The 26,091-nt window shown below is 34.7% G+C and overlaps 1 pseudogene; it reads right to left on the bottom strand.

Moving 5' to 3' along the window:
* Positions 1-2,581: 2,581 nt before the first annotated feature.
* Positions 2,582-3,514, bottom strand: LOC106837832 (olfactory receptor 14C36-like; annotated as a pseudogene).
* Between the last annotated feature and the right edge of the window lie 22,577 nt (positions 3,515-26,091).

Genomic DNA, 26,091 nt, shown 5'->3' with positions numbered 1-26,091 from the left:
AGTTCCTTATATATAATCCATGGTTCGGTATTGCTTATTTTTCTGTCCTTTCCTTTCTTTTGTCCAGCTTCATTGAGATATTACTGACATATAACATATACAAATTTAAGGTATACAGTGAGATGATTAGACACATGTAAACTGCAAAATGATTACCAAAACAATGTTAATTAACACCTCCATCCACTCACATTATTACATATGCTTTGTCTGTGGTGATAACACTTAAGATCTACTCTCTTAACATCACTTAAGTTGTTTAATACTACATTGTTAATTATCAGCAAGCTGTGCATCAGATCCTCAGATCTTATTTATCTTAAAACTGAGGGTTTGTACCATTTGATCAACATCTCCACATTTCCCCCCACACCCAACCTGCAGCAATTACCATTCTACTCTATTTCTATGAGTTTTACAGTTTTCCAGCTTTATTCCTCTTTCTGAGGAATGCTTTGGCTATTTTGTGTTTTGAAGTTCCATACACATTTTAGCATTTTTTTTATTTCTGTGAAAAATGTTATTGGAATTTTGATAGGAAATAAATTGAATCTATAGATGGCTTTGGGTAATATGTAGTTTTGTATTCTTCTTATTTATTTATTTATTTATTTATTTTGCTGAGGAAGATTAGCCCTGAGCTAACATCTGTGTCAATCTTCCTCCACTTTATATGTGGGTCACCATCTCAGCATGACTGGTGTGTGGTGTACATCCGCTCCTGAAATCCAAACCCACCAGCCCAGGCCACCAAAGTGGAGCACGTCAAACTTAATCACTATGCCAATGGTCTGGCCCCAAAATATATGCATTAATAGTATTATGTCTTCTGATACATGAACACAGGATATTTTTCTATTTATTTGTGTCTTTTCCAATTCTTTCATCAATGTCTTATAATTTTCACTGAAGACATTTTCTACGTTCTTGGTTAAATTTATGCCTCAGCATTTTTATGCAATTTTAAGTAATATTGTCTTCTATTTCTTCTCAAAGAGCTTGATGTAGCACTTGCCAAGAGGTGCTAAAACCAACCAATATGTTGTGTCATAACATGGTCTAACCTGTTGAAGCAAATAAAGATCAGTGGACCTTGATTGACTCCAAGCCAAAACCCTTCTAAGATCTAACTGAAGGCTCTTTCCTGATTAGGAAACAAAAGAACTTGTTTTAACATGTTGAATGAACTCCTAGACTCAACCCAATTTATTCAGCATGACAGTAAATTAACATGACCACCACGAAAATCTCATTTTACATTCATACCTTCCAAAATTCTCCTCATTCATTATTCAACATTTTTTTTTCCATTGGAAGAATACTCTTCTCTGTCAAACTTTCAAATATATTTATTAATTGATCCCATACACATAGGCCTTTTGTATTTCTCTATATAATAAATGTATTTATATTTTCCTCCTAAAGTTTTTAACTGTCATGCACTATAGAACCAAATTAATTCCTGAAATGGCATTTGTCACATCCCTTATGATTTTACTTGAACTTTTTTCTATTCTGTTTGTTACTTCACAATTCCTAGATAACTTGATATTCAGCATGGGTCATAGGTGTTATGAATAATGAGCAAAGTATGTGACGATTTGGAAATCTTAAAGTTCAGAGAGAACTAAATTGTACATTTGAGATAATGAAATATTGACACAAGATCTTAGACTATAAGTACACTGAGAGGTTTCCTTAAGGAAGTAATTCAGCTGAGATAAATTTTAGAGTTGACATGAGTTAATACTTAGGACAGACAATTAGGGTATCTTTTCTCATAATTGTCAGAAATGACTCTTTACTCAGAAAAATATGTGAGAGGGAAGTCATCTGAAAGAAAAACTACTAAAAATTTGACCTGTATCCAGTCACAACATTTTATCCCCTGAAAATGGGTCATTCATGGGGTTGCTCAAATAAAAACCAAACTAACTCAGACAATAAAGGTACAGCATACCCTCCCTCAGCAAAGGGCAAGGAATTTCTCCATCATAAAAAAGTTGGATGCAGCCATTGTTTCTTCAGTTCTCGTTCACTGCATATTATTTTTCTTTTTCACTTACCAGATGGACCGCAGTATTAGTTTGACTCCAAATATATCTTAGATTATAATTTCTTTTGAATTTATTTTTATTTTCAAAAAATTAAATTAATTTAAGTGGGGACCATATCACTTGAATATTTATGTCACATTTCACTGAATAAGGTCAAGTAGTATAGCCAACAAGGTATTCCCGTATTATGTTTGTTATGGTTCATTTGAGTCATTTTTGATATTTATATTGCTAAATAGTTGATGAATAATAAGGATATACAATGTAAAATTATTTTCAACAAATACTTTGAATAATATCCATTTGTTAAATATACTACTACTAAAATTTCTTCAATCCATATCATATGAGGGGTAAATTGAAACGGCAATGTAAAACAAAGTATTTTACAACATTGAGTACTTAGGTCTTGATAGGATGGCCCTGGAATTGTCAGTCTAATATGTAAAATTTAGACTTGAAGTGTGCTTTATATGTTTTCCATTTATTCTGTGAAATTTAGATTACCTTGAAATGTACCTTTATTATTTTCCTGAATAACACTTTCCTAATATGACTTTTCTTACAGATTTCTTTACCTGTTTATTTCTAAGACTGTAGATGATAGGATTCAAGAATGGAGGAACTATGGTATAAAATACAGAAAAAATCATGTCCTGAGTTGTTTCAGAGTTTACTGAAGGCCTTAGGTACTCATAGAAACCACAACTGAGGAAGACAGACACCACAAGGATATGAGGGATGCAGGTGGAAAAGGCCTTTCCTTGCTCTCTTGTTGGAAAGTTGAGCACCATAGACAATATGCGTGTATATGATATAGCAATGACAATAAAGCAACTACCACATATCCCTATGGAAGAAACAAAAATTAAGAGTTCATTTCTAAAGGTGTCAGAGCAGGAGAGCCTCAGCAGTGAGAGGATGTCACAGAAGAACTGGTGGATTACATTGGACTTACAGAGAGGCAGCTGGAATGTGTTGCCAGTGTGCACACCTGCATAGACAAGACCACTGAGAAGAGAAGTCAGTGTCATTTGGACACAGAATTGGTGGTTCATGTTAATTGGATAGCAGAGGGGCTGGCAGATTGCCACATAGCGATCTTGGGCCATTATAGTGAGAAACATCACCTCCACATATGCACAGTAAATGACCGAGAAGATCTGAGTTGTGCATGCAGCCGCAGAAATGGTCCTCTTGCCAGTGAGAGATTGGGCACAGGCATTAGGGACAGTAACAGAAATGCAGCACATGTTCAAGATGGATAGATTCCTGAGGAAGAAGTACATAGGTGTGTGCAGTTTCTGGTCGATGGTGGTGAAAGTGATAATCAGAAGATTCCCTAAATTAGTAGCCAGGTACATCAGTAGGAATACCAGACCTTGCAGTCACCTCAGCTTCCAGGCATCAGCAAAGCCTGCGAGGATAAACTCAGTCACCATGGTGGAATTGACCATTTTCTGGAAATGCTTGATTGGAGAGGCAGAGGGATAAAAATAGGAAGAGTGAAAATAATTAATTTTTTAGAATAAAGCATTTACCTCTATTTTCTATGGGTGGTTTTTGTTTGTGGGAATGGGACACTCCTGGTCTTTTGATTTTTCTCAGCCACTCTTCAGTTGATATTGTATCAAGGTGCTAAGGATGAGATCCTCCAACCTATTCCTCTGGGTGTGACATGCAGAACTCTTCCTCTGTTTCTTCCATAATATCCAATCCATGAGGTTTACGTTTTAACAACAATTGAATTACTTAGTCCAGGAAAATCTCTGTAAGAGAAATAGTGTCTGAGAAAGTAAGGCTTTATTACGAGTGGAATAATGCATTCACTCAGGATGTTGACACACAGCAGGGCTTTATCTCTGTGCCCTTCAAGTGTGGCCTGTGTCTCATCAAGGTCCCTGCCCTGTTTGGCATTACTCCTCCCAAGATCAGTGCAGAATCTGAGACTAAGAGTTCTCATATCTTTTTAACACTTATCATTGTGATGAATTCGATGTGTGGGGTCAGTAGGCTTATATTTTGCATGTCATTTTAAAATGTCGTTTTTATAGACATCTATTTATTTTAATCTTTGAAAATGATCAATGTGCAAAATTTGGAGAAAGTTAAAAATGGGCCTTCACTACAGCTAGTTCAAGGGTCTCTGCTCTAGGTGGAGTGAGCGTTGGTGGAGAAGATATCTGTGTGGTCACGTGAGGACAGAGACACTGAATTTTTGCTATGATAAGTTTTATAAATATTTTCTGTACATTCTTGAATCATCCAGAGTTAATGAAGTTGAATACCATATGGTTGTAATAAAATGAGTGGGGACCGTTTCCCATCTTCATCTTCTGAGTAGTGCTTCCTATTTTTTGTATTCAATTTCTCTTGTGATTACTTTGCTATCTACATTTACTATTAATTTTGACATGGATCCTACACAGAAATTTATGTCCCACAAGATAATAATCTGAAAGTTTCACAGGCAAAGCATGACCCTTGTCCTGCTCACCTCTACTCCTTCCTAACAAATTATCTTCTTACATCTTTCCTTTAAATCCTATTTTTAAGTTACCTTCCCCCTTTTCTTGACTACCTCAGTTGTTGCCATTACTGTACCATCATACACAATGCTAGTAATCCAGACTATAGTTCATTTTATATTTTACATATGGAAATATTCATACCATTATAATATTTAAATGTATCCACAAAGAGGAACAATTTACTAATGAACACGCCATCTCAAAAAGTAAGGGAACTTTGGGGCTGGCCTATGGAGCACTGGTTAGGTTTGGGCACTCTGATTCGGTGTCCCAGGATTGTGGGTTCAGATCCTTGGCATAGACCTACACCACTTGTCAGCCATTCTGTGGTGGCGAGCCACATACAAAGCAGAGGAAGCTTGGCACAGATGTTAGCTCAGGGCTAATCTACTTCAGCAAAAAGAAAAAAAGTAAGGAAACTAAAATTTCAAAGATATATGTTTCTAGTTTTGGCTCAGTCTAAGGATGTCACGTCCTCAACACTTATTTTTTATGGATCCAACCTTCCCAATTACTGACCACTTTTCATCTCCACTTTGTGCTTGCTTTCACTGTTTTGTCAGAATTTTACCAGATCCTCAGAAACCTCCTCCACTGTTCCATTTCATTACATTGTTTTTCTAATGTTCTACTGTTTTCCATAAAGTGATAGTATTTTTACCTGTATGATGATTAAAATTCCTGTCTGTAAAATAATTTGTCTTAGTTTTGCTGATATCTTTCATTATTTTTTCCTTTTTCCTATTTTTAATTATGATAATTTTAAAGAGTTTTATCTATACATTCTAATGACAAATTTTTGGCAATAGCGATTGTACTTCTGAAACAGTTCTTATCAACTAAATTCTTCGAGTGGCCTGAGGATTTATTTCCTCTTCAGCATCTTCTCATATTAATCACAATTTTCCTCTGGAGGCTGCTTTTCTCATCAGCTTTTCTAGAGAATCTCTCAAAATGTATCTTATCTCCAAGGTTGTATTTGTCAGTAGCCAGCCCCAGGGATTTATATGTTACATTTCACATTGGAAGTGCAAAGTTAAATTGATTTTGCAAAACCTATGTGAAATCTATTTTTCTCTCTCCATTTTCCATTCTTCTCCTAAACAAACCCTGTGCTGTCATCTGTGTAAACACCTCATTCTCAGAATAAGCTTGAATTTTCAGTCTTTCCCTGACAGTGCCACTTTTCTTCTTTTGCTCATAATATCATCTTTTCCTTTGTGATCTAGCAGGTCTTTAAATCCAGCTCGAATAAAACTTCTGCTGTGAAACCTTCTTGATTTCCCCAAATTTATCTTCTATTTTTATGTTTTAAAATTCAACATATTTTATTTAATTACAGGAATCCAGTAAGTGTTTATCACCTTCAGACTTTGATATAAACTATTTGAATTTTGCATTTTATATTAATCTTTTTTTAAATTTTAGCACTTACGTTTCTACATGCATAATAGTTAATAAATAAATGTATTTGGACAGACCTTATTGACCCCTAAAAGCCTCTATTCTACTTATACATAATTGACTAGCTCTCTGATATTTTAAATATTAACTAATGTTATTCATAAGCCTTCAACAAGTAAACTTTATTACATTCCATAATTCAAAATGTGCTTCCGAAAGTTGCACACATATTTTAACACTTACAAAACATACATATATGGGTGCACACACATAAATATTGCAGTTTTAGTATAAAAATTTTAAAATGATTGAAAAAGAAAAAAAAAAGGATGGTGATCAAGAAAGTTGAGATTGGTTCATTATATTTCAATTATAATTTTATGCCATATCAAACTATTTTGATTTTATGCAATTGTTGATATATTTTAATATATACCATCATTTGTATATATAAATATTTCTCTCTTTGTATATCTATTTTTTGTCTGTCTGTCTGCTGTTTTCTGTCTGCTCTTTTATGTTATGTTTGTTGCCTTAATATTGATGTTCCTCTTTGTCTCCTCTGGAACGTCTGTTCACGCATTTTGCTCCTTTTCCAAGTTTATGGTAAGTAAAATAGTTTGAATCATAAGATACAGCATAAATAAACAATTAATTAATTAACATGTGTTATTTTTATATGTTGCACACAAGTTCACCACTCTCCCTGATATTACTGTTGTGGCATGAAAAACTATAGCAATAACTTTAAACATTTATTAAGAATTCTCTATGCTTGTGGTTTATCTCAAATAATTGACTATTCATCTACTGGTCTGACTTATTCCTTTAATAAAATGATTGATTGTTTTCCAGAATAAAATAAGTTGGACCATTGTATTGACGTTCAAACTACAGAGTACTCACTCCTGAGTATTGCATATTCTTAACCTGGAGAGAAGAATAGTTTCTCTTGCTAGTTTCTCCAAATGAAGCTCAGAAAGATGGCTTAAACAACATTTCTATGCACACAGGTTTTAAGAACATCTTCAGATGAAAAAGTACCCTTCTATGGTGTTAAAAATGTCAATCATGTTCTTCCCTATAAAAATATGGGCATGCCCATGCCTTCACCAAGAAGGCCTCTGGGAACACAGTTCTTGCCATCCAGTTAGACCAGGTGACCCAAGGGTAATTTCGGGCACGTAATGATTTCCAGAACACAGGTGAATAGGAGCCAAGTATAATTCAAGAGTGGGCACAGTGGTTGAACAGATGGAAATATTTTTACCTGTGTGTGTAGGTAAATGATTCTTATGTTAAGGAACTTATGCAACTGAGGAGCAGATTTAACCTTCTTGATTTAGAGGGTTCATTGATGACATCTATTTCCATCTCAGAGACCACATCCTGTATTCTATAGAGTCCAGATTAGTTGTTTCTGCCCTGAACTTGATGAATCAGAGATGACCTCAGTCATTCCTTATTTAGAATAGAGGTATTTATATCTGTCATGTTCAATAATGGAAGAAATTGAAAAGGTTCCCTTAGTATCATTTCTTCTAAAAATCTAAAAATGTGCATAGTTCCATGGGGATAGTTTGCCTAAACACCATATTTGATAACAGTATAATGGATTTGGGCAATTTTTTAAAAAAATCTTTCTAAATCTCTTTTTCTAGTCATTAATTTGAGCTGTCCGTATGAGTTCAGTTAAATTAAACATTTATATATGATGTAAAACTCTCAAATTTTAATCACTGAGTGTTCAGTATTTAAGAATATCTATATTTTAATGAAAATAATTCATTTCTATAGTGTGGAATTCATATAAATGTTGAATTTAAAACTTATCTTACAATGAGAGTCAAAACAAAGCAGAGTAGTCTTTTTTCTTTGTATAAGCTCAAAATATTCTTTAACAATTCTTGCCAAAGTGGCTGAACAGTAGAGTTACTACAAGTTATCTCCTGACCAAATAAAGTGGCACATGTGTACTGGCTGACACCTTCTGCTACCAAAGATCTCCATGTAAAAACTAAAGGGTATGTCTGTTCATTGTCCAAAGTGGGTCAAACCAGCCATTCAGTCTTTTGACATGACGTGGGCTTGAGGAAACAGAGGCTGGATGGGAGGCACTCTGTGAGAATTCGTTATATTACTTGCTCTTACTCTTTACTGTTGTCAGATGTAGTATAAACAAGGTTTTATCACAGCCTTCATTTGGTCAATTCATGTATAAGATATCAAAAGATGATTGAATTATTTAAATATTGTGGAATGGGATTCCATAGAAATATACCTGAAACCAAGATGGTGGCACAAACCAGCCTAATTATTTGCCTATCCAGAGTGTGGTCATCCAACTAATTCCAGAAAAGGAAATACCAAAAGAGGGTAGCAAAGGGAAAAAATTTACACAATGTAACACTTTCCTAGAAGACACTAAAGCTAACCACTATATTCCATTATAACATGTTTTACCCAACAAAGCAAATAATGAGCAATGAACTTTGGATGTGTCAGGACTAAACATTAATAAGTTCTAGCTGAAGTCTCTTTCCTAATTAGGAAACAATAGACCTTGTTTTAACACACTGAATGAACTGCTGGACTCAATCCATTTTATCCAGAAATTAGTAAACTAGCATGACCACCATGAAAAATTACTTTTTACTATTCATACATCCCTGAATTTCCCCATTAACTAATCATTTTTTTCCATAATTAAGGGTACTCTTATCTGGCAAACTTTAAAAACATAATTATTTCTTGAGTTCATATAATTAGTTTTTTTTATATTTCCCTAAGTAATAAATGCATTTATATTTTCTCCACATTTTTAACTATTAAGTGTTGTAGAATAAAGTTGTTTACTGTAGTGACATTTGTTATATTCCTTTTGACTTCATATGATCATTTTTTCTCATTTTGCTTGCAATATCAAAATTCTCAGATAATTTGATATTGAGCGTGTGTCAAAGGTGTTATAAAGAAGACTAAAGTATATGACAGTTTGGAAACCAGTGAGTTTAGAGAGAACTAACGTGGCTATTGAAGATGATGACATGTTGACACAGATTTTAGGCTACAAGCATGAAATTGTGTTTACCGTACAGAGACAAATAAAAATTAAAAAAATTAAGAGTTGATATGAGTTAATAATACCTAGGCCAGATAATTATTTACATCTTTTCATAATTGGCAGGCATGATCCTTTACTCAGAAAAACATATGAGAGGCAACACATCTGAAGAGAGAAGGATGAGAAAATTGACCTGTAATCCGGCCACGCATTTTATCCCCCAAAATAAGTCATTAATGTGTTTGCAAAAATGACAAACAAACTTAGCCAAGGAAATTCAGAGTACTATGCCCAAAGAAGCAACTGGAAATTTTTCTATCATGAAAAATTTGGCCGAAACCATTGTTTCCGTAGTTCTCATTTAATACTCATTTTTTCACTTTTCAGATGGATTGTAGTATTAGTTCGATTCCACATGTATCTTAAATTGTATTCTCTTTTGAATTACATTTGAATTTAATTTTAGAATGGTCAATTGACATAAGTAGGTGCATTATCATTTAAATGTTTTTCTCATGTTTCACTGAATAAGATGGGAGAATATGGTTTGTAAGTTATCTCTATATTTGATTTATTATTTCCTTTGAAGAATTATTGATATTGACGTTGCTAAATGTTTGACGAATAATAAACATATTTAAAGTAAAGTGACTCTCAGCAAATATCTTGAATCATATACATTCATTCAAATACACAATTGCTAAAATCCCTTCCATGCATATTTTGCAAAGGATAAGTAGGAAAGGTAACGTAAAACACAAAATAATTCTTTTACATTATTGATTATTCATGTCTCACTAGAGAGATCCTGGAGTAGGAACTCTCATATGTAAAACTCAGATGTGAAGTGTATTTATAGAAGTTTGGAATTTATTCAGTGAAATTGAGATAACACTGAAATGTATGTTTAAAATTTTCCTGAATAAAATTTTCTTAATGCTGCTTTTCTTGCAGCTTCCTTTCCTGTTGGTTTCTAAGACTGTAGATGATAGGATTCAAGAGTGTAAGAGCTATGATATAAAATATAGAAAGAATCATCCTGAGTCATTTCAGAGGTTGCTGAAGGCTTTGAATACACATAGGATATGGAACTGAGGAAGACAGATACCATGAGTATGTGAGGGATGTGGGGAGAAAAGGTCTTTCCCTGCTCTCTGGCTGGAAACCTGAGCACAGTAGAAAGTGTGTGAATATTTGAAATGACAATGAAGATAAAGCTGTCAACACAAACCAACATGGCACAGACAAGGGTGAAAAACGTGTTGCTAGAGGTGTGAGAGCAGGAGAGGCTCTGCATAGAGGAGACATCACAGAAGAACTGATGGACCATGCTGGACTGACAGAAGGGCAGCTGGAATGTGTTGCCATTGTGCACATCTTCATAGACAAGACCACTGAGTGTGAAGGCCGGGATCATCTGGACGCAGACATGGTAGTTCATGATAACTGGGTCACAGAGGGCCTAGCAGATGGCCACATAGAGGTCACAGGCTACGATGGTCAGGAACATCTCCTCCCACATAGGCAAAATAAATGACTGAGAATACAAGAACACCTAAGTTTCACACACAGCCACGGAAATGGTCCTGTTGCTAGTGTGAGAGGTGACACAGGCAGCGGGGATAGTGACTGAAAGGCAGCACATGTCTAAGATAGATTTCTGAGGGAAAAACTACATGGGAGTGTGAAGGTTCTTGTTGAGTGTGGTGTAAGTGATGAGATTTGCTAAAAAGGTGATCAAGAACATCAGTAGAATTAACATGGAGCGCAAGAGCCTAGCTTCTGCCCATTGCCAAAGCCTTCGAGGAGAACTCAGTCCCCATAGTGGAATGGATTTCTTTGAAATGCTTGTTGTCTGGTAAGGAATAAGAGATAAAAAGGAAGCATAGCAATAATTAATAAAGTGTTTATCCATATTCTATAAAGTTTACTTTGTGATAAGGAAAGTAAACTTTTCCCTTGGGATTCCTTTGGCTATCAGGGATCTTTTGTTGTTCCATATAAACTTTAGGATTCTTTCTTCTATTTCTGTGGAAAATGTTGTTGGAACTTTCATAGGGATTGCATTGAATCTATAGATTTCTTTAGGAAGTATGGACATTTTAACTATGTTAATTCTTCCAATCCGAGAGCATGCAATATCTTTCCATTACTTTGTGTCTTCTTCAATTTCTTTCAACAATCTTTTATAGTTTTCAGTGTAAAGATAATTCATCTCCTTGATTAAGTTGATTCCTAGGTATTTTACTATCTTTGTTGCAATTGTAAATGGGATTGTATTCTTAATTTTTCTTTCTACTACTTCGTTGTTAGTGTATAGGAATGCAACAGATTTTGTATGTTGATTTTGTATCCCTCAATTTGTATTCATGTATTACTTCTAAAAGATTTTAAGTGGATTAAGGGTTTTACATGTATATAAAATAGTGTCATCTGAAAATACTGACAGTTTCTCTTCTTCTTTTCCAATTTGGATCCCTTTTATTTCTTTTTCTTGTCTGATGTCTCTGGCTAAGACTTCCTAAAGTATGTTAATTAAGAGTGTTGAAAGTGGGCATCCTTGTCTGGTTCCTGTACTTAGAGGGATAGTTTTCACTTTTCTTCTATTGAGAATGATATTAGCTGTGGGTTTGTCATATATGTCCTTCATTATGTTGAGGTACTTTCCTTCCATACCCATTCTATTCAGAATTTTTATCATAAATGGATGCTGTATCGTGTCACTTGCGTTCTCTGCATCTATGGAGATGATCATGCAATTTTTATTCTTCATTTTGTTAATGTGGTGTATCACGTTGATTGATTTGCAAATATCAAACCATCCCTGTATGCCTGGAATAAATCCCACTTGATCAGGGTGTATGACCTTTTTAATGTATTGTTGTATTCAATTTGCTAGTATTTTGTTGAGGATTTTTGCATCAATGTTCATCAGTGATGTTGCCCTGTAATTGTGTGTGTGTGTGTGTTGCCCTTGTCTGATTTTGGTATCAGGGTAATGTTGGCTTCATAGAGTGAGTTAGGAAGCTTCCCCTCGTCTTCAAGTTTTTGGAACAGTTTGAGAAGGACAGATATCAAGTCTTCTTTGAATGTTTGGTAGACTTTATCAGGGAAGCCATCTGGTCCTGGACTTTTATTTTTGGGGAGGTTTTTGATGACAGTTTCGATCTCCTTATTGGTGATTAGTCTACTCAAATTCTTTACTTCTTTATTCAGTTTTGGAATGTATTGACTCTAAGAGTTTATCCATTTTTTTCTAGATCATCCACATTTTTGGTGCACTGATTTTCATAGTATTCTCATAATCTTTTGTATTTCTGAGGTGTTGGCTGTAATTTCTCTTCTTCCACTTCTGATTTTATTTGAGTCTTCTCTCTTTTTTTTCCTGATGAATCTAGTTAAAGGTTTGTCAATTCCTTTGATCTTTATAGTGAACAAGCTCTTGGTTTCATTGATTTTTTCTATTGTTTTTTAAGTCTCTATTTCATTTATTTCTGCTCTGATTTTTATTATTTCCATCATTCTACTGATCTTTGGATTTATCCTCTTTTTTCAGTTCCTTTAGGTGCACTGGTAGATTGTTTATCTGGGATTTTTCTTGTGTGTTGAGGTAAGCCTGAATTGCTATAAAATTCCCTCTTAGAACCACTTTTGCTGTATCCCATAGATTTTGGCATATCATGTTTTATTTTGATTTGTCTCCAGGTACTGTTTTATTTCTCCTTTTATGTCTTCATTGACCCAATCATTGTTCAGCAGCATTTTGTTTAATGTCCACATACTTGTGGCTTTTCTGATTTTCTTCCTGTAGTTGATTTCTAGTTTCATACCTTTGCAGTAATGAAAGATGTTTGGCATTATTTTAATCTTCTTAAATGTATTGATAGTTGTTTTATGGCCTACCGTGTGGTCAATCCTGGATAGTGTTCCATGTACTTTTGAAAAGAATGTGTATTCTGAGGTTTTTGGATGGAATATTCTGTAAGTCTCTGCTAAGTCCATCTGGCTGAATGTGTCGTTTAAGGCCAATGGTTTCTTGTTGATCTTTTGTTTGGATGATCTATCCATTGATTTACATGGAGTGTTAAAGTGCTCTACTAGTATTGTATTACTGTCTATTTCTCCTTTATTTCTGTTAATAATTGCTTTACATATTTAGGTGCTCCTATGTTGGGTGCATAGATATTTACAAGCATTATGTCCTTTTGTTGGATTGTTCCTTTTATCATGATGTAGTGCCCTTCTTTGTCTCTTATGAAAGCTTCTGTTTCAAAGTCTATTTTGTCTGATATAAGTATTGCTCCCCTAGCTTTCTTTTCATAGCCATTTGCATCCTTATCTTTTCCCATCCTTTCACTTTCAATTTGTGAGTGTCTTTAGGTCTGAAGTGTGTCTCTTGTATGCAGCTTATGGATGCATCTTGCTGTTTTATCCAATCGGCCACCCTATGCCTCTTGATTGGAGGATTTTTTCCATTGCTATTGCAGCTATTGATAACTATGTACTTATTGCTATTTTCTCACCTTTTTTAGGGGCCTTTCAGTAATTCTTCTGTGTTCCTTTCTTCTTGTCTTGCTCTCTTCCTTGTGGTTTGATGGCTTTCCTTAGTATTATGTCTGGATCACTTTCTTTTTGTTATTTGTGTATTTATTATAGGTTTCTGGTTTGTGATTATCATGAAGTTCATGTATAATAATCTACAGCTGTATCAATCTATATTGAGTTATGGTCTCTTTTGTTTGACTTATTTCTAAAAGCTCTACTCTTTTCCTCCACTCCTCATGTTTTGTGTTTTTGATATCGTATCTAACCTCTTTTTGTGTGTGTGAGTATCCTTTATTCTCTTATCATCGAAATAGATAATTTTAGTACTTTTGTTTTTTGACTTTCATATTCTCTTCATGACTCGTTGATCTGCTACCTTTACTGTATTGTTGCCTTTATCAGTGATTTCATTGCCCTTTTTTGATAATTTTCTTATTCCCATTTGTGGTCTTCTCTTTCCCACTTAAATAGGTCCCTTCAGCATTTCCTGTAGAAATAGTTTCTTGGTGATAACCTCCTGTAATTTTTGCTTGTCCAAGAAACTCTTTATCTCTCCTTCCATTCTGAATGATAGCCTTACTGGGTAGAGTATTCTTGGCTGTAGGTTTTTTCCTTTCATCTCTCTAAATAAGTCATGCTACTCTCTTCTAGCATGTTGGGTTTTGGCTGAGAAGTCAGCTGATTGCCTTATGGGGTTTCCTTCGTATGTCACTTGTTGCCTTTCTCTTGTGGCTTTAGGATTCTCTCTTTATCTTTAATTTTGGACATTAATGTGTCTTGATGTGGGCCTTTTTGGGCTTATCTTGTTTGGTGTTCTCTGTGCTTCCTATACATTGATGTCTTTTTCCTTCCTTAGGTTAGGAAAGTTTTCAGCTACTATTTCTTCAAATAGATTCTCTGCCCCTTTGTCTCTCTCTTTTCCTTCTGGGACACCTATAATACAAATGTCTGTCTGCTTGATGTTTCCCTAGATTTGCCTTACATTGTCCTCATTCTTGTTCATTCATTTTTCTTTTATGTGTTCAGCTTGAGTGATTTCCTCTAGTCTTTCTTCCAGCTCGCTGAACTGTTCTTCTGTATCATCTACTTTGCTATTTAATCCATCTAGTGAATTTTTCATGTCTGGTATTGTATTCTTCATTTATGTTTGTTTTATTATATTTTCCAATTCTTTGCTGATGTTCTCACAGTATTCATCCATTCTTCTCCCAAGATCAGTAAGCATCCTTATGACTTTTTGTGAACTCTTATTGAAGGAGATTTTTAAATTTCTATTTTATTTAGTTAGTTCTTTTTCTGAGGTTTTGTCCTGTTCCTGTACTTGGAACGTATTCCTTTGCCTCCTCATGTTGCCTCTTTCTCTGTGCTTGAATCTATGTATGTGTTCTTTGGGTCAGCTATATCTCCTGATCTTGGAGAAGTGGCCTTATGTAACAGATGCATTGTGAGGCCAGCAGTGTGCTTCCCTCTTGTCACCAGTTCCAAATGTTCCAGGAGTGACCCCTCTGTGGGTTACATGTGTCCTTCTGTTGTGGCAGCATTTCTTTGGCTGCAGGTGTCCAGGGAATCTAGGCTGCCCCCTGGCTGGCTGTTTGTAATTCTCAGCTGTGTGTGGCTGCTATGGGCCCTTCAGTTACTTTATTGGGTTTGGGGACCCCAACACAGTTGGCTGCAAGGACTAATAGCACATTCTTGTTGCAGTTCTTCTGTTAAGTTTGTAGGCCCCCAGCATGACTGCTTGCTAGGCTCAGGGGCTTACAATTCCTGTAGGCCTCTGGCCTGCAAGGCTTTTGTCAGCTCTCTCATGGTTGTAGCTGAGTGGGGCTGGCCCCAGGCACAGGAGCATCCGATTATTTCAGGCTTTGGAAGGTGGAGCCAATCTGCTATGTGGCTGTTTGCAAAGCACAGGTCTTCTGCCACTGAGAAGCACCATGGCCCACTGGTCCACACACACCATCACCACAGTCCTGACCCATGCACACATCCCAACCCCCTGGAGCATCCATCCGTGGACCTCAAGGCTCAACCATGTTGTCACAAGTGTCAAGATTTTATCTTTTTCGTTGATAGTCGTCCATTGTTTAAATATACCAGATATTCTTTATCCATTCATCCATTGGTGGGCACTAATGTTGTTTCTGAGTCTTGGCTATTGTGAATAATCCTGGAATGAACACAGGAGTTTGTATATCTTTTAACATTCATGTTTTCATGTCTTTTGATAAGTACTCAGAAGTGGAATAGTTGGGTCATATGCAAGTTCTATTTTTAATTTTTTGAGAAGACTTCATACTGTTTTCCATAGTGGCTGCACCAGTTTTCATTCTCACCAGCAGTGTATGAGAGTTCCTTTTCTCAACATCCTCTCCAAAACTTTTTATTTCTTATCTTGTTAATTATAGCCATTCTGGTAGGTGTGAGGTGATATCTTATTGAGATTTTGATTTTCATTTCCCTAATAATTAGTGACGCTGATCATCTTTTCATATGACTGTCAACTCTTTGTATATCTTTGGAAAAATGTCTGTTCAGGCAGTTTTTCTGTGTGTGACATACTTTCAGTCATATTTTCAGCATGATTATATTATATCAATTTTTCCTGATCTCAAGGTTTCTGTTGAAAAATCTACTTATAGTCTTATTGATGTTTCTTTGTGTGGGTTCAGTCACTAATTTCAAAATTCTCTCTCCATTTTTAAATTTTGACTACTTAATTATAAAGTTCTTATGTAGGCTTGTTTAACTTTAACACATGTGAGTTATTTTGGTCTTCATAAATTTGATTTCCATTTCTATCCAATTTTGAAAAAAGTTATCTATTATTTTTTAAGTAAATTTTCTCTTTTTCTTCCTACTGTGACTCTCATAATGTATATGCTGATCCTTTTGATGATGTCCCATGACATATAGGCTTTCTTTACTTTTTCTTTTTTAATCGTTCTTCTGACTGAATAACTTCAAATGATCCATCTTAAAGGTTGCTGATTCATTCTGCTGCATCAAGTTGATTGGTAAACCTCTTTACTGAAACTTTGTTTCATCCATTGTATTTTTCAACCCCAGAAATTTTTTTCGTTCTTTATTATGGTTTCAACCTCATTGTTGAACTTTTCATGTTATTAAAATTTTATTTTCCTATTTATTTTTGGATGTCTATTGGTGTTCTCTTTGAACTTATTTAAGATGAATATTTTTTAATTATTTGTTGGGGTACTATTAGACCTCCGTTTCTTTACTTTTGGTATGGGATCTTTATTTTATTCCTCTGATAGTGTCATGTTTTCACCGTTCTTTATTATCTTTATGGACTTGTCTGTGCTTTTGAAAAAGCAGTCACTTATTCCAGTGTGTACATAATAGATATGTCATGCAAATCTCTTCAACAGTTGACCCAGCAGAGATTCTGGGTGGGTCGGCTGACAGTGTTCATTGGCAGAGTGCAGACCTGCTTCAAGGACTGTGGGAGGGCCCACTACCATGGGCTCTGAGTCAGCTATTGAGATCTGTATGCTGACTTTTTAGAGACATGCCTCTTTTCTTTGTTCTTAACAGCCCCTGGCATCTAGACATGCCAATAACCTCAGAGTTTGGGGTGAGACTCAATAGAAGTGGGCCTCTCAGTTAGCTTCTTTAAAGGCTATGGAAATCAGATGTTCACTTTACTCTCTTGTCTCCTAGAGAATTTGATGGCCAAAAGGTCACTCTCAGCACTGAGCTGTGCCACATTGATGGAGGGGTGTTGTGAGAAAGTGAAACTGTTCTTCTTACCCTTTGCAATGTGGCTTATCTCTGTCATGTGAATATCTGGGTTGCTGTAACTTCTTACTTGTGCTGTTGAGAACTCATGAATTTTCATTTGTAGATGGTAGTAAATAAGTGTTTCTGGTGGAAAGTGGGCCATGGAACCACTTATTCCACTATTCAGCTGATGTGTCTCCTTTTTGCAGAATAATTTTACTAAGTACAACATTCCAGACTGGTATTTCTTGTTTTTAATGCTAAAGATTCCCAGCCACTTGTTCTTGCTTGCATCGTTTCAGAAGAGACATTTGATGTTATTCTAACCCTTGCTTCTCTATAGGTAGGGTACTTTTTCACACTGGTCTGTTTCAAGATTTATTCTTTGTGTTTTATTATTTGCAATTTGAAGATTATATGCCTAGGTGTTGATTTTTTGTTCTGTATTTTACTCAGTCTTTTCTGAGCCTCTTGGATATGTGGTTTGGTTTCTGTCATTAATACAGAAAAATTCTCAGTCATTTTTACTTTGAATAGTTTTTATGTTCCTTTTGTTGTCATTCTTGTGTTCTTCTTTTGCATATGTTACATTATTTTGTAATTGTCCCACAGTCCTTAGATATTCTATTCTGTCTTTTTCACTCTTTTGTTCTTTGAATTTAATGTTTTGGTGTTTTCATTGACATTTCTTCGCACTGTCTGAGCGTTTCCTTGGAACTGTCTGTTCTGTTGATGAGCATATCAAAGGTATCCTTTTTTCAGTTATGATATTTTGACTTGTAGCTCTTCCTTTAATACTTTGTTAGAGTTTCCATCAATTTGCATAGATTATACATAAGATCTTTCATGTTCTTCAGTTTTCATTAGAGCTTTTGGCATAATAATCATGGTTGTTGTGATGGCTAATTTTATGTGTTAATTTGAGTGGGTTAAGGGATGCCCAAATAACCAGTAAAACATTATTTCCGAGTGGTTTTATAATATGCTGGAGGAGATTAACATTTGGTATAATAGACTTAGTAAAGAGTGTCCACCCTCAAAAATGTGAGAAGAAATTATTTAATCATTTGAGCACCAAATAGAACAAAGACAAAGAAAGGGCACATTCCTTCTCTCTTTTTGAGCTGGAACATCTGTCTCTTTCTGGCCTTGGACACCAGAGTTCTCGGTTCTCTGAGCTTCAGACTCTGGCTTTTACATCAGTCACATCCAGATTGCAGGCCTTCAGCCTGAGTGAGTTATCCTACCAGCTTTCTGGTTTTCTAGCTTACAGAAGGCAAATTGCAGGGCTTCTCAGCCTCCATCACTGTATATATTTAATCATTATATAAATTATTTATATATAAATATAACTTTAATAAGAATATAGTATATAAATGTATATTGTATGTCATAAATGTATATGTTTATATTTGTTATTTGTAATCTAAATTATTTATCATTAAAAATTGCATATGTATATATAAAGTCTCCTTTTGGTTCTGTTTTTCTGCAAAACCTGACAAACACAGTTATTTTAAATCGCAGATCTGATCATCCCAACAGTTTTACCATATCGGATGCTGACTCTGATGCTTTCTGTATCTCATTTTATTTTTCTTTGTGTGCCTTGTAATTTTTTGTTTTAAGCTGAACATAACTTTCTGCATAAAAGTAACTGAAGTAAATAGAACCTTAGCATGATGTTTAATGATTTTTCTTGTGAGAGGTTATGTTGTTGTTACTGTTTTCTCCTCCTTTGTCTTTGGATTTCCCTAGAAAATTCTTCATATAGTAAAATTCTTCTTTATATGGCAAAATTGTTTCCATGTATGCAAGCCTTGGTAAGGATAACATGCCTAAAAATGGCTACTTTATAGCCCTTCCTGCCAGAAGTACAAGGGGATATGCTCTGATCCTCACTGTGAGGCTGTGAGAAGACTCCTGGAAGCAAAACTCTAAAGTGTGAGGGCTCCCCTAGTGCAGATCCCCAATGGAGACTCAGTCTCTCAAACTCATCTGTGAGCCTCCAGGAATTCATCAGTTTATTTTCCTTCTCTACTACATGTTCCCTCTGACTTTTCCGAAGCTTGGCTTCTCTTCTTGTAGGTTAATATTCTCTGTATCCACCTTTTTGTCCTTTTAAATTTGGGGCAGCTGTTAGCTTTATGATATTAGTTTTCAGAAATGTGTGATTAGAGTCTTTGATTTTCACTTTATTCAAATTTTTCTTCTGTTGTGTAAACAGAAGAGATAAAAATCTAAGCTTTTTATTGGCCAGACTGGAAATAAAATATCTGATATTTTTACATAAATGATCTTACTTTGTGAATAAATATGGTCATTTCTCCATGTTTCAATTTGGATTTATGTTTTTACCTTTGCATTATTGCACTTGGTGGAATCTCCAGTACAATGTTCAACAGAAATGGAGACAGAGAAAATCCTTAATTTTTCCTAATTTTAGAAGGAAAACATTCATATTTTTACCATTAAATATGATATTATTTGTAGGATTTTCATAGATTCTCTCCACCAGGTTGTAGAATTTTCTTTATATCTCTATTCTATTGACTGCTATTTTATAAAACAGAAACCAAGTATTGTCACTTTTTTCTGCACCATGCTGATAATCATATAAGTTTTCTTATTATTTATATAACATCTTCAATTACAAAGAATGGTCTTGAATGTTAAATCAACCATGTATCTCTATTTTAATTCCCAGTTAGCCATTGTATAATATTCCATTTATGTACTATTGCATTTAATTTGCTAAATATTAAAAAAATTGCCTCATTATTCATGGGTGATAGTAATTTTATAATCTCTTTCATTACAATCACTTTGTATGTTTGTGCACTCAGTGTGATAATGCTTTATATAATAACGTCTGAAGAATTTCTTCCTTTTCAAATTTCAGGAAGAGTTTATTTAACGTTGGCAGCATTTCTTCGTTGATTGTTTTATAGACTTCTCCAGTGAGGGCACCTGGGACTAGAATTTTCTTTAAGGATTTCATGTCTATAAAATAAGTTTATTTTACAGTTGTGAGTAAATTTTTCTACTTGGTGACTTTCAAAGAATTTTCCATTTTAACTCAGTTATCCTTATTTACATAAAGTTATTAATATTTTCCTTATTTATCCTTCAAATATGTTTAGAATCTTTACCAAATTACCCTCCTTTATTCCTGATATTGTTAATTTGTGTCATCTGTCATTTTTCTACCTTTGTGCAGAAATATAGCAATTTTTTAAATCTCTTCAAAAACATCCTCTTCTTTCCTTTTAGTTTTTGTGTTATTTAAAAATAAAGATTAATGCAATTAAGATGAAAGAAATGTAAGTGCTCAGGGGATCACCTGCTTCATCTTGTCAGTGATTTGTAATTCATATTTATTTATTCTTCTTCAACATAGTTACTATTTTGCGTACTTCCTCCATTAAATTATTTTAGAAATACTAAATCCTTGAGGTAGGTGTTATTACGATATTATAAATAAAGCAACTGAGGTTTAATTGTTTTTCTTTTTCAGGAAGATTAGCCCTGAGCTAACATTCACTGACAATCCTCCTCTTTTTGCTGAGGAAGACTGGCCCTGAGATAATATTACTGCTCATTTTCCTCTATTTTTATATGCAGGATGTCTGCCACAGCATGACCTGATAAGTGGTGCATGGGTCCACACCCAGGATCATAAGTGGTGAACCCTGGGACATCAAAGCAGAATGTGTGAACTTAACCTTTGTGCCACTGGGTCAGCCCCTGAGGTTTGAATATTTTTAAGCGGCTTCTCATAGCGATATAGCTATAAAGCAAGTGAATGGCATAGTCAGGATGCAAAACATACCTTCCCCTGAAGGCTGTGGAGTTTCAGCTCTACTATGCTGCTACATGGAAACTCCATCTAGAACCGAAATTGATTGGGGATATAAAACAATAAATTTTCATTATATGTCCAAACTCTCAAAGACTGCTGCATTCTGCAATACGGTAGTGGAAGTATGATATAGACTTCAGTGAAAAGAACTACACAATCCTTTTTAAGATCTCAACCTTCAGAATGAAACTGGCATAACTAAATTACAGCTACTGACAAATACCGATGAATCCATTTTTAACTAAGTTTATCATACATACCCTAAAAGTAAAATATCAATAAACAGGTTGCCAAAAAACAACACAACTAATACGGCATAGTGAGCCATTGTGAAGGATCCCGAAATAAAGATAATCAAAGAGGAGCATATAGATAAAGCTTTTAGATATGCGAGCAGTAACTCAGTAGGATCAAGAGTTCAGGTGGAGAAGATGTGCCATGTGACAACGTGCTGTCCCTCAGACAAACCTGACTTTGAATGCCTACCTTTCCATTTACATTTCCATGCCTTCATCGTGTTCCTTGACATTTTGTTGACCAACATTCCCATTTTAAAATTAAGTATATGAAATCCAAAATTCCCAATTTGCAATGAGAATTATGGTACATAATATGTAAATAATGTCAAGTACAGAATGATCTAAATTAACAAAAGATGATGTTAAAATTATTCATAAGGTTAGTTACGGTATCTAGGCTAAGGGAGAAACAAAACAAAGCCACAAAGGATCTAAGAAGTTGTTGAAGAAAGAAAGAAAGAGAGAGAGAGGGAGAGAGAGAAAAAGTTGAAGAAATAAATATCAAAATAACAAGGCTACACATTAGTGGTATCTGACTGGGGAGGAGGTGATCATCAGAGGAAAGAATTTTTGAAGGTAAACTTCCAAGCAAAATAATTATCAAAAGATGTAATTGTGAAATTGTATATAAAGTTGATTTTCTTTCTGGGGGGAAGGAATGAGTTACAACGTCATGCTGAAACATTGTGAGGAAATTGAAGCCCCTTGTATCTATTGTGTTTAGTCATCAACTAGAACTAAATGATAACATTTATAGTATACTTCTAAAGAGTCAGGATCCACAGAAATTGTCCCTCTAACTCAATTTGCCAGGCAACCTTGTACAGCTAGTTACTAAAGAAAATTTATAAAAACATGGACATAAGCTATTACAGATTTTATTTTACTGCTACCCACAACTGGAAAAAAGTTACACAAGTAGGAAGATGAAAAATGCATGAGGCAGCACTCTGTTATTTCCTACTAATAACACTCACTCTGAAGAATAATACTGGGTAAATTTGAACCAATAAATGTATTTAACCTAATTAGTTTCCACATGTTGATTCTCCATTTTCCTAGGGATTATTTGCTGTTGTCTCTTCATGTCCAAAGTACGTTAGACAAAGATGTCTAACTCAACTACAGTGACTGAATTCCTAATTATGGGATTTTCTGATGTGTGGGAACTCAGAGTCTTGCAAGCCACGTTATTTGTTCTGATGTACTTGGCAACCCTGATGGAGAACTTTGCCATTGTCGCAGTAACCACCTTTGACTGGAATCTTCACAAGTCCATGTATTTCTTCCTTAGGAATCTATCTGTCCTGGACATGTGCTATATTCCTGATACTGTACCCAAGGCATGTATCATCTTTCTACTTGGCAATGGGATGATCCCCATGGTTGGCTATGTAGCTCAGATCGTTTTGTGTTTGTCTTTGCTTTAACAGAGCCTCTGTTCTTCACTGTCATGGCCCAGGACCACTATGTGGCCATCTGCCAGCCCCTCTGCTGCACTGTAATCTTAAACCCTCAGGTTTGTATCCATATGACACTGGTCTCCACACGCAGTGGTGTTATCTACTCAGGATTTGATACTGGCAACAGATTTGGGTGGTCCTTCTGTCAGTCCAACATGGTCCATCACTTCTTCTGTGACATCCCTTCTCTACTGAAGCTCTTCTGCTGTCTTAAAGGATGAAATTGTAATTTTTGTCTCCATAGTGATGACCGGTGGTAGCTATTTTGCCTTCCTCACCATGTCTTACATTTGTATATTTTCTACTGTGCTCAAGTTTCCAACCAGAAGTGAGAACAAAAAAGATTTTTCCACTTGTATTCCTCACATCCTCATCATGACAGTCTTTGTCAGCTCAGCCACTGCTGTGCATTTGAAGATCACCTCCAGCTCATCCACCATTCAGGACATGATCGTTTCTGCCTTCTATTCTATAGACTCTCCTTTCTTGAATCTTATTATCTGCAGTTTTAGACATAAGTAAATAATGAACACAATAAAGAAAATTATGAGAGCGTTTTACTCAGGAAAAGGATAAGATGGTTATTTTTAAAAATTCCCACTTTGGTGAAATAGTTTGAAAAATGCTTCAAATTAATTTTATTGCCTATTTTCCACTTTTAACCATCTGACATTATTTTGAAGTGAAAAATATATTATGTGTCAGCATAAACAAAACATAAACTTAATTTTGAAGATTTTCCATCCATAAAATGAACATTTTCTGATGTTTGAAACTAACTAGTAAAGGCAAATAATTTACTAAATATTTTCTTTTCTAATTATTGTCTTTTAAGTTTAAAGAGTCCTAGAATGAAGAAACTATATACTAACTTTAATCTCTTTGTGCAATTATGAGGGAAAATCATTGTCACTCATATTTAAAATAACCTAAAAATGCATCTAATGACATCTGAAAGTTAATCTTGAAAAAATAATAAAACATTATTTTCTTAATAACAAAAAGATGAGTAAATGGAGCACAGGACAGTTTTAGAGTTCTAAAGCTATTCTACATGATACTGTAATGGTGGATGTACAGCATAATGCATTTGCCAAAATCCACACAACTACACAACACAAAAGATCAACACTAACGCAAACTATGAACTTTATTATTAACATTTTGACATTTTTCATCAGTTGTAACAAATATATCACACTAATGGGAAATGTTAATAATAGAGAAAACTGTGTGTGTGGGAGAAGGATAGATAGAATTTTCTGCTTAATATTCTATAACTTAAAACTGTTACACAAATGACTCTTTATATTTTTCACATTATATATAGAAGATACGACTGGCAAAAGAGATCAATCAGAAATTTTTGTCATAACGTGAAAAGAATAAATTTTAAATGAGTATTATTTTTACTCAAGGTAAAAAAAATTGTTTAAAATTTAAATCATTAGTGTTTAATAATTAGTGATAGAATTGTTATTGGCAGTTACAAGCTCCATGCCAAAACTAAAGAAGACATATTTTTTTATTTCATCTTGTAATGTTTTTGATCCATTTCATATATAAAAAAGATACAATGAGAAAAATATTTATTTAGAATTTTATATAGTTTTACATTTATTTGAACACTTAAAGCCTATGGTAATTCTTGAGGTAGGCACAATATTTTCGGTTAGATGACAAAAGAGTTTGCCATAGAGATAATCTAATTTAGAGACCAATTTCTGAATGAAAGGAGCTATCTGAAATATTCATTCAAATAAAGTGGTGTAACAATTTTATATACATAATAATATACCATCATGATATATAAACTAAAACTAAGAAAATTAAAAGAAAGTATGCTTTCATAATTAAATATTTTAAGATGGGGCTCACAGAAACTTATAGAACACAGCAATAAAAAATAAGGTAGATATAAGATTTACCAACTTGACCACGATGATATTTGTAGAATGGTATTCACTGAAACTGCTGATCATACATTTGTTCAAATGCGCATTGTGCACATGCCAAAATATATCATATTCTGTGAAGTAAGAAAGGTGTCCACAAAGTTTGAAAGACTGAAACCATAGAGAATACAATCTTTGTCCTCAAGAATCAATGGAGAGAATGAGATATAAAATTCTCTGACTACAGTTGTTTATCTATTTCCTCTTGCAGATCTATCAATTTTGCTTTATCTATTTTGAAGCTCTGTTATTTGGTGCAATATATGACTTGCAAATAGTTCTGCCATTTGGTAAGCTGTCTTTTTATTCTTGATAGTGTCCTTTGATGCACAAAACTTCTTAAGTTTGATGTCATCAGTTTTTTCTACCTTTGTTGTTGTTACTGCTGCTTGTGCTTTTGGTATCATATCCATGAAATTGTTGCCAAATGGAACGTCAAAAACTTTTCCCCCATATTTTCCTTTAAGAGTTTTATGTTTTTTGCTCTTAAATTTAGATCTTTGGCCCATTTTGTGGGGTTATTTTTTGGCATATCCTGTAAAGTAAGGGCCCAACTTTATTTTTTGCATGGGGTCATCCAGTATTCCCAGCCCTTTGTATTGAAACGTATGTCCTTTCACAACTGTATAACCTTGGGATCCACAATGTGCGTGTTGTTCTGCTTGATGGTGTTCACAGCTTGCTTAGGCTCTGTTTACACTTTTTTCAATATTTTTTTCTTTCTGTTCCTCACACTAAATAATTTCAATTATCTGATCTTGAATTCTCCGAATTTTTTCTTTTGACTGCAAAATTGTTGTTGAATCCCTCTAGTGATATTTTCATTTCAGTTATTGTATGTTTAAGCTACAGAATTTCTGATTTAGGGGCCGGCCCGGTGGTGCAGTGGTGAAGTGCACACGTTCTGCTTCTCAGCGGCCCAGGGTTCGCTTGCCCGGATCCCGGGTGCGGACATGGCATCTCTTGGCAAGCCATGCTGTGGCAGGCGCCCCACATATAAAGTAGAGGAAGATGGGCACAGATGTTAGCTCAGGGCCAGTCTTCCTCAGAAAAAAGAGGAGGATTGGCAGATGTTACCTTAGGGCTAATCTTCCTTGGGAAAAAAAAATCTGATTTCTTTCTATATTTTAGCATTTCTTGATATTCTAATCCTGTTTATAAATTAATTTTCTT

Source organism: Equus asinus, chromosome 10, assembly GCF_041296235.1.
Source record: "Equus asinus isolate D_3611 breed Donkey chromosome 10, EquAss-T2T_v2, whole genome shotgun sequence".
Classification (NCBI taxonomy): Eukaryota; Metazoa; Chordata; class Mammalia; order Perissodactyla; family Equidae; genus Equus; species Equus asinus.
Note: the sequence above shows the minus strand (reverse complement) of the source record. Positions and strands in the feature narration are given on the sequence as shown.